This window comes from Plectropomus leopardus, chromosome 23, assembly GCF_026936395.1.
Source record: "Plectropomus leopardus strain MGB_pleo_1.0 chromosome 23, ASM2693639v1, whole genome shotgun sequence".
NCBI classification, from domain to species: Eukaryota; Metazoa; Chordata; class Actinopteri; order Perciformes; family Serranidae; genus Plectropomus; species Plectropomus leopardus.
Window position 1 is genome coordinate 42,520 of NC_142198.1, and position 14,600 is coordinate 57,119.

Below are 14,600 nucleotides of genomic sequence, written 5' to 3' on the forward strand. Positions count from 1 at the left end.
AAGCCCCACATCAATTGGCTGACCGGTACCATCCACACGTGGGGGTCGACCTGTCACCTCACCTGCCTCAGACACGCTGCGGTCAGAACAGATACCCCCTGCCTCTGTTGTCCTCTGCCTTTGAACCCCTCCAGGGGGCCATCATTTTCACCAAACTGGAACTCCGCAACGCTCACCACCTGGTCCGTATCCGTGAGGGAGATGAATGGAAGACGGCTTTCAACACTCCCACTGGACATTACAAATATCTGGTCATGCCCTTCGGCCTCACCAATGCTCCAGCCGTCTTCCAAGTACTTGTTAATGACGTTCTGAGGGACATGTTCAACAAGTTTGTGTTTGTTTACTTAAACGACATCCTGATCTTTTCCCGGTCCCATGAAGAACATGTGGGTCACGTCCAGTCTGTCCTGCAACGGCTCCTAGGGAACTCGCTCTTTGTTAAGGTTGAGAAATGCAAGTTCCATGTCTCCTCAGTGCCATTCCTTGGTTTTATTGTGGGTGAGGGCTGCCTTAAAATGGACCCGTCCAAGGTTTCTGCCGTCGCCTCCTGGCCTGTTCCTGAGAACCGCAAGCAGTTACAGCGGTTCCTGGGTTTTGCCAACTTTTATCGTCGGTTCATAAGGAACTACAGTTCCGTGGCTGCTCCCCTCACCGCTCTGACCAGCTCCAAGGTCCCGTTCCGGTGGTCTCCTGCGGCTGGGGAGGCGTTCCAGAATCTGAAGGCCAGGTTCACCTCTGCCCCCATCCTCCAGACCCCTGACCCTGACTGGCAGTTCGTGGTGGAGGTGGACGCCTCGGACACAGGGATTGGGGCCGTCCTTTCACAACAGGCCATATCGGACCAGAAGCTCCATCCCTGTGCCTTCTTCTCACGTCGCCTGTCCCCTGCTGAGATCAACTACGACATTGGCAACCGCGAACTGCTGGCAGTTAAGGAGGCCTTGGAGGAGTGGCGGCACTGGCTGGAGGGAGCCAAGGAGCCCTTCCTGGTGTGGACTGACCACAAAAATCTTGAATACATCAGATCTGCCAAGAGACTCAACTCTCATCAGGCCCGCTGGGCCCTCTTCTTCACCCAGTTCCACTTCACCCTCTCCTACCGCTCAGGCTCCCACAACGTCAAGCCCGACGCTCTGTCCCGACTGTTCCAGAGGGAGGAAGAACCAGCCGGTGGTCCTGCACCCATTCTTCTGTCCCTCTGCGTCGTCGCCTCCCTCACCTGGGACATCGAGGAGATGGTAAAGTTGGCTGCCGAGGCCCAGCCGGGCCCCAGTTCCTGCCCCTCCGACCGTCTGTACGTCCCTGAAACCCTGCGGTCGGAGGTCCTCCAATGGTCCCACGCCTCCCGCTTTGCCTGTGACCCTGGCACCAAATGCACACTGGACATTATCCGCCAGCGGTTCTCGTGGGCTTCCATGGAGGAGGACACTCGTGACTTTGTCAAAGCCTGTCAGATCTGCAACCAACACGAGTTCCCACCAGGCCCCGGTGGGTCTCCTCCAGCCTCTTCTTATTTTGCACCGTCCTTGGTCCCACATCACCCTGGACTTTGTCACCGGTCTGCCCCCCTCTCACGGCCACACCACCATCCTCACAGTCATAGACCGATTCAGCAAGATGGTCCACTTCATCCCGCTCCCCAAGTTGCCCTCTGCCAAGGAGACGGCCCAGCTGATGCTCCTCCATGTTTTCCGGCTCCATGGCATCCCGGTGGATGTGGTTTCAGACTGGGGACCCCAATTCTCCTCGGTCTTCTGGAGGGAGTTCTGCAGCCTTCTGGGGGCCTCTGCCAGTCTGTCCTCAGGCTACCACCCCCAGTCCAACGGGCAGACGGAGAGGGTTAATCAGAGTCTGGAGATGGCCCTTCGGTGTGTGGTCTCGCAGGATCCCTCCTCCTGGTCTCAGCAGCTCCCCTGGATCGAGTATGCCCACAATTCTCTGCCCAGCTCTGCCACTGGCCTCTCTTCCTTCCAGTGTGCCTACAGTTACCAGCCACCCGTTTCCTTCTTTGGCGAGAGAGTCTGCCTGCCCTTCCGTCCAGACCTTCATCCGCCGTTGCCGACGAACCTGGGTTCGAGCGCATGCCGCCCTCCAATGCTCTGTCCAGCAGTGCGCCTCTGCTGCCAACCGTCGACGATCTCCGGCTCCGGACTACCAATTGGGCCAGAAGGTCTGGCTGTCGACCCAAGATCTTCCCCTCCGAGTCGACTCCCGAAAGCTGGCACCCAGGTTCGTCGGTCCATTCCCTATTCAACGGATCATCAGCCCAACTGCAGTCCGTCTCTGGCTTTCCCGCACCATGCGGATCCATCCCACCTTCCACGTGTCCAAGCTCAAGCCAGTGCATGAAAGCCCGCTGTCCCCTGTGGTGCCACCTCCTCCTCCTCCTCCTCGCCTGGTTGACGGTTCCCCAGCGTACACTGTTCGACGCCTGGTCCGGTCTCGACGCCGTGGGAGGGGTCTCCAGTACCTTGTTGACTGGGAGGGATACGGCCTCTGTCATGTCTGCTCCTCTGCAGCCTCTCCCACACCTCTCTCCTAATCAGCCTGATTTCTTCCACCTGCAGTGCTTCCCTCTCTCTCTCCCTCTGCCTGGCTGCACCCTCGTCAGCAGTAACCACCTCCATCTGTTGCTCATTTCCTGTCCCCACCTATATAACCTGCCCTGTGTCTCACCCTCAGTGCCAGATTGTTCTACCTGATGACAGACTTTCCAGCATTCTGTTCCTGCCTGCCTGCCTGCCTGTTGCCAACTCTGTCCGTCCCCGACTAACCTGCTCTGTCTCTGCCCCGGTGATCCGACCTGCCTTCTGATTCTCGACACTGAGTTTGATCTGCGCCTTCCACCTTCCTTCTCCCTGAGAAGAAAAGGCACTCAGCGAGCCTGCTCTCCAGAGAGTTCCACCATTGCTGGAGTGATTTCATCTGTGCTGCTCAACTCACCAGCTCTGCTCTCCCGGTGGGTCCCCTGCCTGAACCACGTCATTGGTTCGGCCCGTTCTGAGGTTCAGCTCGGTGAGTCACCGAAGTGGACTTTCTTCCGTTTGGTGATTGTGAACTATCTTGCTTCTGCGAATAAAGCCTCTGAAAGACTCTGTCAAGCCTGTGTGTTGCATTTGGGTCCAGTCACTAGCCCTGACATTATATATAATCACATTTTTTTTTTCATGACATATTACAATATATATTTAGTATGTCATAAAAAGCAGAAAAACATCAGTCTAACTAGACAATCTGGAGCCAATCCCAGCTGTCATCGGGCAGAAGGCGGGGTACACCCTGGACAGTTTGCCAGACCATCGTAGGGTCGACACATATAGACAGACGCTCACATGTCTAAGAAACGTGTGAAAATGGATTAATACGATAGAAAAGGTGTTTTTTGGTCAATAACTGTCATACAGTGAGGATTATGAGCAGATTTTGACTTTACATGTTGCCAGACCATCGCAGGGCTGACACATATAGACAGACAACCACACATGCTCACAGTCACACCTAAGGGCAATTTAGAGTCACCAATTAACCTGAGCTGCATGTCTTTGGACTGTGGGAGGAAGCCGGAGACCCCAGAGAGAACCCACGCAGACACGGGGAGAACACGCAAACTCCGCACAGAAGCCTGAACTGACCCCTGTTCCAACCGAGATTTGAATCAGGGACCCTCTTGCTGTGAGGCAACAGTGCTAACCACAAAGCCACCGTGCCGCCCAGAACAAAACGTCTAAATATAATTTGCCTGTTAATCACAGGCCTTATTTAAGGCATTTTACCAAAAACCCGTTAAAAAAAAACATAGACTTCAAGACGAGGGAACCGGAGGTGCTAAAAGGCTAACAGACTTCGCGTTTTAGGACTCATTACTTCTCCACTCTATTCTCAAGTGTACTTGCATGAAATCTGTTTGTTTGAGTCAAGATCATGCTAAAATATATTTTCCCTAACAATATTTAAAATCCCTGTTAAAAGGCCAACTTTCAATTTACTAAATTCCAGGTTTATACCCATAAACTCACATTAATTCCCATGGAAACTTACCGACTTTGAAAATTCCAAGAATTTTGCAATCCTAATTGTGAGCGTCTGGCATTAACACTGTTGCATTTTGAAGGCTTTGTTTTTAAGCTAGTGCAAAGACAATGCCAATACATGGTAACAACATCTTTGCTAACATTAGCCATGTTGAGCCTAGACACCATGTGCTGCTAGCTTTCAATGAACAGGGCTAAATTTAGCATGGATATATAGCTTAGAGAGTGAAAGTTTTTTATGGCGAGATCTGCAATGCCTCAGTGTTAAATGACTGCTTCTAGTAATTTTAGTTGCTCACCTTGTCATCCTTAATAACAGGAGATGGAAAAGACCCTGCAGATCCTCTGTAACAGCACTGGAAGAAAAAGCACAGGCCCAAATTCACTTGAGGGTGTGGCACCTTAAGCGCCCATTAAGTGCTCATTAACTTTGAAGTGCAAGCAGAATTCGCGCACAGAGATATATCGGTCTTTTTTGTTTTTTTTTAATTACTTTTGTCCTTGATCCTTCTACATTCGGCTTTCGGTTTCGTTTCTCCCCTCTGGTCTGACTCTGGGCACTTGCCACCGATGGGGATCCTCTTGTAGTGTGTGGAGTTCAGTCCAAAACCCACACAACTTTTCCTGATGTTGATAAGTGCTTTTCTGTCATAGAAAAGTCGCGCTTCAGCAGGGGGTTCATGGTGTCGAAAAAAGGACAAAATACAGCAAAAAAGTAGCAAGGATTTGCTGAGCTACTGGCTGCTGCATCTAAATGCGCTGCCGTCCTCATAGCAACCAGATAGGCGTGGTTTCAGGGGTTTATCCATCTCCTGTTATTGAGGATGACAAGGTGAGCTACTTTAACATACTAGAAGCATAATTTAACATTGAGGTGTAGCAGATGTGGAAGCTATATTTATTTTTGTAAGGTTAGTTTGTAGGGAGTGTTCGTTTTTTATGAGGGGGAAGAGGTGCTGCAAAACTGATAAGGCAAAACATTTAAATGCCAGAGAGATTGTATTTTTTTTTTTTAAAAAAGTTTTTAATTTTTTGTGATTTAAATTAATTTAATATTAATTAAATTAAAAAATATTAAACAGCATAATGATATTTTTTAGCTTTAAATAATGATGGAGCTGTAAGTGGAGCTTTAAAGAATACAAAACAAAAACAGCTCCTTAGAAACTATAAAATGTAGTATTGTAGTTATAAACAAATACAATAAGGTACTAATTCTATATTTTAAAAATATTTTAACATTTTGTTGCCATGGCATAATTATTGTTATTACTTCTTTTTTGTTTTGCATTTTTAAGACATCCTTTATAATGACTTTTTACATTTTATGTCATACTGTAATATAATGTTTCTCTACCATACTTCACTGAGTTTTTATTTTAAGGCATACTATACAAAGACTTTTTGCAGTGTGATGACCTACTATATTTTGATGTTTTAAATTTGTTGACATCATACATTGACTTTTTTCCATTTTTGTAATATACTATTTTTTTTTTTTCATTTTTTCCGTTTTCATTTTATACCATACTAGGACTTTTTTTTAAGAATGTATGTTTGACATACCATACTATGGTGATTTTTTTGGTTTGTTTTTGCATTATGGAGACATACAATAACATGACATTTAATGTTTCTTCTTTTTTTATGAGATTTTTTCGCCCTCTATGATTAATTATTGCATGACTTTTTTCAGTTTTCTTGTGGCATACTCAACTTTTTTTCCTTTTTTTATGACAATTTAGTCTGACTTTTATTTTTGTTTTTATGACATACTATAACAAGGACTATTTCTGATTTTGATGACATATTGATACATGTATTTATTTATTTGAAAAAAATATTTTTGTTTAATTACTTTTACATTTTACATTTAAGACATACTTTAAAGTATAGCTAACTACAGGAGACGACATTTAGCAGTATGTGCAGTGGGCAGTTTTGCAATGTGATGTCTTGTGATGTACTATTGTGTAATATTTTAATTTCATACTATACCAGGACTTTTTTCAGATTTTTTAATTTTATGTTTATAGCGTACCACACAGTGATGGTTTTTTTCTTTTTACTACACCACAAGTTGTCCAGTACTGTAATGTCATACCAGGCTATGATTACTATTACTTTTTTCATTTTTATATTGTGCCATAGTATAATGTTTCTATCAAATGCTAAACTACAATTTCTTTTTATTTTTAAGACATACTGTAATATGACATTATATTTTGCATTTTTTAATACACACTAACTACACTATCAGAATTTTTGCATTTTATGATATACTTGTGATATACTTTTCTGATTGTTAGGAAATACTACATAATGAAATTTTTCCTCTTTTAATGACATGCTATATTTTGACTTTTGTTTCTATTTTTATGACACTTTACAAAGACTTTTTGTTTTTATTTATTTTAAGGGGGAATTATTCTAGGATTTCTTTTCTGATTTTGATGACATACTCTACTATGATCCTCTGCTTGCTGACGACATACTATCCCATAACTTTTCAAATTTTTGATTTTTTAATTTTTGACATTTTTTGACATACTACACAATTACTTCCATTGATTTTTAAGACATACTTTGTGTGATTTTTTCCCCATTTTAACACATTTATATTTGATAATGTTTCTATTACATATGGATGGTGGTCAGCCAGGTAGCTTTAATTTAATTTTATTTTATTTTAATGACGCAGTACATATTCAAAATGTGACTAGTTTGGAAGGGGCTGATGCTGTCTTGAGGATCATCATATTAATCTATTTTCACATTTGTGGCACATAAATGTGTTTCTAACTGATTCTGGGCAAATAGGACAGCTTTCAGTAAAAAGCCACTGAAAATCCACTTTTGCGATTAATGACAACTAAAGTGATCCAATTAGTATTACTAAGTAGGTCATTCTGATAAGTGGCGATGGTCACTCTGAAGGGTGGAGCAGGTCATTTGGATGGGTGGAGTAGGTCATTCTCATAGGTGGAGTGGATAACTCTGAAGGGTGGAGTAGGTCATTCTGATGGGTGGAATTATAATTCTGATTGTGTAGTAGGTCAGCCTGATAGTCGGAGCAGGTCACTGTGATTGGGGGAGTAGGTCATTCTGATGGGTGAATATGTCATTCTAATAGGTTGAGTGGGTCATTCTGATAGGTGTAGTAAGTTATCCTGAAAGGTGGTGCAAGTCAATTTGATGGGTGGAATAGGTCATTATGATGGGTGGAGTAGGTCATTATGATGGGTGGAGTATGTCATTCTGATGAGTAGGAGTAGGTCATTACGATAGGTGTAGGTCATTCTGAAATGTGGAGTAGGTCTTTCTGATTGGAGGAGTAGGTCATTCTTGTGGGTGGAGTATATCATTGTGGTGGGTTTAGAGGGTTGAGTAGGTTATAGGTGGCATAGTTCAGGTTGATGGGTGGAGTATGTGGACTAGATGGGTGGATATTTACATTCAGATTGGAGTAGATCATTCTGATTGGCGAGGTAGGTCGTTCTGATTGTGGAGTCGGTCAGTCTGATAGTTGGAGTGGATCATTCTGATTGAAGGAGTAGGTCATTCAGATGGGTTGAGTAGATCAATTTTGAAAGGTGGAGTAGGTCATTCTGATATGTAGCGTAAGTCAATTTGATTTGTGGAGTAGGTCATTCTGGTAGGTGGAGTGGGTTGAGTAGGTTATCATGATAGGTGGCATATGTCAGTTAGTAATTCTGATTATTCTGATGGAGTAGGTTGTTCTGATAGGTGGAGCAGGTCATTCTGAGGGGTTGCCGAGGTCATCCTTTTAGTTACTGTAGGTCATTCTCTGACCTACAGTAACTTTGTCAGCTACAAATGTCTATAAGAATGGATAGCTTCCTGTATCAGTGTAGGTGCTGAGGTAATTCTGATAGGTGGCTGTACACTAAAACAGACAGTTCTCATAGGTTGCGTTAACCAAATTGACACATTTTTTTAACAATGACAGATAATCTTGAAGGCCATACATCATTATGGCTGATTGCAAATCAAATCCCTGTCCGGCTGGAGGCCTTGATGAAAGGGCCAAGTGACGTTGAGACGAAATTCACTCAGGCTTACCAGATGGCAAGTTCTGTAGAATCATGCTCAAGCAGTCAGATGCCCAGAACTTCTCCGTTTTGTGCACAGAGTAAGCTACTTGGCGGAGGTACTAAATAAATCTATCAAAAAAGGATTTCCTTCTAAGCATGTGAGGAATCTTCACTGACCTGAACACTACTACTAAACGCATCCAGGCATTTAGTAGTAGTGTTTGAAAAACTGTGGATTGGAGGCCTTGGAGCGCGTCTGTGACCACTATGGATGACAGAAGGGTGCAGCTGTGTTACTTGCAGAAGGGGCTGGTGCGCCCTTAAGGGCAGCCAAGCTCCCCCTGGCTCTCCCGTAATTTGAACCCTGCATACAGCGATTTTAAAGGATTTTATAGACCTAAAAACACATTGGCTAGCACAGTGGAGTTACTTATCTTCCTTGTTAGCTGAACTACAAACACACAGCTTGGTCCTCTTCCTCGCCCTCTTTCTCTGCCAGTGTGACCCATACCCTCCTTATTCATCAGATGAGGGAGTGGCTGGGGTGTGACTTTTTGTTTTTCATCTTGACCCTATCAGAAGCTATAATAAATGTTATTCCCAATTGCAACCTTCCCTGCAACATGATTTTTTTTATTGAAAGATTGTAGAATAAATAAATACAAATTACTATAATAAAAGCCCTCACCTATGCCAAAATAAAAGACACTTAAGTCCCTTTTTTGTTTTTTAATTTTTTTTTCAAAATGCCATACCACTTTTTTTTGTAAATTCTGTTTATTACATTTTTTGTTTTTACAGCACAAATGCTAAAACAGTACACATTAAACAAACATATTACAGGAACAATGCTGCGGGACTGGTCCATATGATGAAGAAGCTTGTGGCATTAATAGCACAAAGAAATAGAAATAATGCACAACACTTGTGCAGTATCCTATATTATGCAATGAAATACATCAATAAATATAAAATATGAATGAAACCCATGCCCTTTGTTCCTTATTCAAAAATATGGCAATTGACCATCATATCACACATTTAAGTCCAGGTTATAATCAACTCCCAAATGTTCTGCAGAAGTGGCTTCTCTGCAGAAGTGGCTTCCTCCATTTCTGCAGAAAAAAGATGAGTACTTCCACTGATATAATGTTCAAGTTTTTCTAGAGTCACAACCTCTGAGATCAGAGATTTCCACACAGAGGTACAAGGGGGGTCCTCTCCAACCCACTTTACAATTATGGCTTTTCTTGCTAACATTAAAAACAACTGGATTACAGAGGCTGAGAAATAAAGAAGGATAATAAAGAAGGCTCGGCTGAGAAGTGACACAGCAGCTACTAAATAAGCATCATGATTTTCCGTCATAGATATTGACACATTTAACTATGGCGATAATCGTGCTCACAGCCTTTTCAACTGTATGTGGCATGTAGGCAGGGTCACACTTGCAAAATGTTGGCTCAGAAGACAGGAATCTGCTCGTGTGCCCAACCTACGGCTTACTACTCGCTTGCCTTGTCGCCGGTCAAGATGGGGTTTCCAGAGTGCTATCACTATTTGGCAGCAGCTCACACGCTCTATGAAAAGGCGTCTAGCCGAACGATGGGATATCCAGTGACTATTTTGTGTCACCGCAAACTGTCAAATTTGATTGAGCAGGGGAGATTTGTGTTGTCACCTCAGCGTTTGACTGAGTATCATTGACTGTATCCAGACGTTATGATTGAGGTGTGTTAGGTGAAAAGTCCAGCTGAACTCATTCCTCTCCCTGATGAAAGGGAGCCTCATGACTGTCGCAGAGGCTGAGCTAAGCTTTGTGCCGACTTGAGTGCTACACCTGGCAGAAATTACATTGTTTGTGGATGGATCCTGCTACAGAGATAATGATGGTTTGAAACCAGGGTATGTGGTGGTGCAGCGTGAGGACGGAGAATTGAAGGTTGTGCAGACAGAGAACTGTACACAGCCGTGTTCTGCTCAGTTAGCATAGCTAAAGACTCTCACGAGTGCTTGTGAATTAGGAAAATACAAGGCAGTGACCATCACTGATTCAGCTAATGCTCAGGTGTGTCACCTGTTTGGAGTAGCTTGGAAGGGGAGAGGATTTCGAAAGGCTGACGGCTCCCCAATCCAGCATTGCGACCAGTTGTGAGGTTATTAACAGCCATGATAAAACCAAAGGCATTGGCCATTGTGAAGTGTGCTGCTCATAAGAAAGATGGTACTTGGGTGTCTGCAGGGAACGCAAAGGCAGATGAGGCTGCTATGATGGCCACCGCTGCGGACCCAACAGCCATAATGATGGCGCATGCATTTGATCTGAAAGAACAGATCACACTCAAGGACCTGAGCTGTTGTGAAACATGTTTAAAGAGTAATATTCAGCGTAGTGTAATGCCTCCAGCTGGGCACATTCCAGTTCCGGAAGGACCATTTAAACATCTGGTAATGGACCTCGTCAACATGATCAAACCTGTACAAGGAGGTACATGTTAGTGGTAGTAAGCTCAGATAATGGCAAAGAGGTTGTCGACAAAACAGTAAAATGTATTTTGCAAAAACTAGGCATAAAACAGTGGCTGGGGTGTATATATCACCCCCAAAGCCAGGGAATGGTAAAAAGAGCTACTGGAGTTCTAAAAAATAAACTACTGAAAATGTGTAGATGCACAGGCTTGAACTAGGTAGATGCCCTGCCTATTGCTCTTATGGCCTACAGTAGGAGTGCAAATAGAAGTTTGAAACTAACACTGCATGAAATGATTACAGGCCAACCTATGCCTTCTCCTGTGTATAAAACCACAAAAGGCCCATTGTTAGATCAGATGTCAGAGGACATGAAGGCATATGTATGACAAATGTCTGTTATACACAAGACCATTTCTGCTCGGGTTTCTTCTTTGCAGGAAGCCACGGTCCCAGAGGAACAATCCCAGCAGCTCATAAAACCGGTATCTGGTATAATTGGGTGAAGTATTCAGGACGAGTGAATGGCAGTACAAATTGTTATATTTGCACCAAGGCGAGGCCTGATCAGTTGTATTTGCTAAATACACAGTACAGCTGGGGGGAGTGTGAATAGGAAAGAGCTAGGGATGAGATTCTGATCGGAGGAATGAGAGTGTGGTGCTCTTTCTGGGATTCCTTCGTATTTCATCATATGCAGATTATCTGTCAGCCAAGAAAATTAACAGATTGAGCTATGAGCAAACTAAAAGGACTCAGGAACTAGGTTCAGAGCAATGCAGGGGTTGACGCTGATTGGATGACATGGTTGGAGGATATGGTTGGCAAATGGGGTTCGCAGTTGATAAAGCTAGGTGTGACGGTGTTAATTTCTCTTTTGGTTGTGGGTCCGGTAATGTGTTGTTGCGTGCCGGTATTGAGATCCATCATAGTTGCTGGCTTGCATTGTCACATAGCTCAGACAGGAGAAAAGATAGGAAGCCAATATGATCTGACCAATCTGACCAAACCTTTTGATCCCCTTGAGGATGACAGTGAGGACAGTGAGGAGGGATCTGACATTGGAGCTGTGTTTCGCTTGATGTAACTAGACCCATCATGCAATGTTAAGTATGTGTGTCTCAGCTTCTCTTGAGCCTATGGATATTAAAGGAAAGATGTTTGGTTTCTGGAGCACTAATGAAGAGCACCTACGATTGCTATTCGTTTCGGGGTATACGCCGAATGCTGCCCCGTAAGCAAAGCGTGTAGTGGACTGCCTTGGCATGGTCTTTACATTTGCCCTCTGAGGAATTCCAGAGCTCAACTTTCCCTGTACAAATGGGGAACACGTTAAGAGACACTGTTTTACGAACCCAAAGCATCCAACAGAGGGTTGTTTATAAACTTAACTGAGACTCCCTGTGGACATCTGCAAAACACGTTCTGCTTTTAAGCCACTAAAAGTGTCAGTCTTCAACGCTTTCCTGCTCAAGATGCCATGAGAGATAACAGTTTTGTGGGGTCTCTTCCAGTTCACACCAGGGTGTTAAGACATCCAAATGAATTCCCGAGGTCATTCGGACCTACAAGAACAATCGTTTGTCTCTTGTCTTTGACACAAAGACTGAAGTTTGGTATAGGACTGGAGACATGTTCCTACCAAGAATTTCAGAAGGGCCCACAAGATGTAAATGATGATCCTCATTCTGAAATTTAATCCTTTGTCTACCTCTCTCTCTCTCTTTCTCTTTGTTGTCTCAGTCCACACATACACTGACAAACAAACATGTTCTCCCCTCTCATGTCCTGTTCTCCCCTGCTGAGATGACAAAGGCAGGACATGTTGTAAACTCATTCTACATTCATTTGTTAAGACCAGCATTTAACATGACCACTTGGACCAAGGTTGTGAGTTAAGTTTAACTTAATTCCCTAATCTTTCTCTTTGTAGGTAAGAGTTTGTTTCTGTGCTTTGATGAATACGTAGGACCAAGTCCCATTCTTTTATCATTTAATTTGAATGAGTTGGGTAAAAGCATGTTTTATTCCCTTTTTGTGATGGAGCCATACTTCCATCTAGTGGCCTTAGTTATCAGTAATCTCGTAACCAACTTTAGAGTTTTATCTTATTTTGCATTCATTGTATAATGTTAGAAGATAATCCTATGTCTAAGTAATTACCAAGTTTGTTAGAATCCATGGGATAATTTTATGTGTGGTCATTTAACAGAATTGAGCCAAGGATCCTCAGTGTTGTGTGTTACGTAATAAATTGCCTTTAGGTCTCCTAACGTGTTTGAAATTAGTGTGATGAGACTATAATGGTGATGAGATACGTGAATTTACACACAACGGATAAGATCGCGTAATTCGTCATGTCTCCTAAATTACATTAGGTCTTTTAGAAACTAATGCCAGATGTGTGATTGCTTGGCGCGAAAGTTCACGAACCCCGCCTTCCATTCGCACCCCAAATTCAGAGATAAAAACTTAGTGAGCTCTAAGCTCAGTGCTCCTTTCACTTCTAGTTCTTCTTTCACTTCTTTCTATTCTCCCTTTCACCGTGGCTCTTCTAGTGTATATCCGCGCTCGCACCTTTTTCTTTTCTTCAATTTTATAAGTGGAGCCGCAACAGCTCACCAGAGCTTTGCTGAACTTTAACTTTTGAAGCCATTTTCTTTTTTTAAATCTCTTTGACATTTTTCTTTATACCAGTTTTTGGTCAGTAAAGACACTCTGGCATTACTTTTTAAGTAAACTCAAATTAATAATTTAAAGTGACTTTGTCAGCCCAACGGGACTACTTTTGATTATTTCTGCGAGTTTTAATTGAGAAGGACACTCCGCGATCAGCCGCCAACTCTTCCACAGATCTAGAAGCAACACCTGCTGTACAAACTATCAGCATCTGTTGCCTGCCCTTAAAGACTTTGTTTAAAGACTTTTACCGGTTCGCCGAGGTGGACACCGAGGCCAGTTAAAGACCGCTGCATACCAACTCCACCTGCCCGGCCGCCGCTGCCGCCTTTCAGCGGGTCACCTCGTCTGGAAGACGCTCAGCAGCTCTCCGCTGGAGTGAAGCGACGACCTGGACCTCCCCGGAGAAGTCTAATCAAGTCGGCAAAGTAGGCAGAATAACATCTTTTAGTGATCAGAGTTGATGTTGTATAGCTAAGCTTTAATGCGAAATTTCTAAATTCTAATTTACTGTTCAGTGCGCATCCACGCTGTAGACGGTCATTTCCACCCACTATCATCCATGATTAATCATTTACATCACCTGAACATACATCACTTAGGTTCCCTTTCATTTGTTCACTGTCCTTTATATGTCATACTACTTTCTCTATTTACTCATCATTTTATTAGCCTAAATAAAATATTTAATTTATCGCCAAGTCATTGTCTGTGTTATATTATTTCATGAGAGAAACAAGATCAATGTATACAAGCTAAATGGTACAGATTGTGAGATTGATTAAAGTAATGACATATTTTGAAACTGTCATAATTTAAAATTTAATTCTCTCCTAAATGGAGAATGGTGCCTCTTTTACTTTAATAAGTGCAAAATCCAATTTCTAACGTAGTTATTAATAACCGCTACAAACAGTGTAGTGGAACGTGACAAAGACATGATGAGTGAGGTGAAACGTGAAACGGCGCCCTCCTCCAACAAATAACGTCCCAAGTTACCATTAGACTTTTGGGCAAAAGAGCCTGAAGAGCCAGACACCGAATGATTTTTTTTTTTTGTCCTGTCCTGTTCAGCAGCTTAGACATGCAGTATGAGAGGTCTGGATGCCTTGAGGTGCCATAACAGATTTGCTCTGCAAAGGAGGAGTCTGACATACTTCTTCCTGTTGCAGTCCGTACTGAGATTTATTGGCAAGGCTACCGGACAGCACAACATTAGAGTGGATAGGAAGAGAGAAAAGAGAGAGGTTGGGGGACACAGAGGGGATGGGAAGACACAAGAGACAACAAAAACAACAGCAACAATAACAACAACAACGACAATGAAAACGATGACAACAATGCTAACTACAATGATGACAGC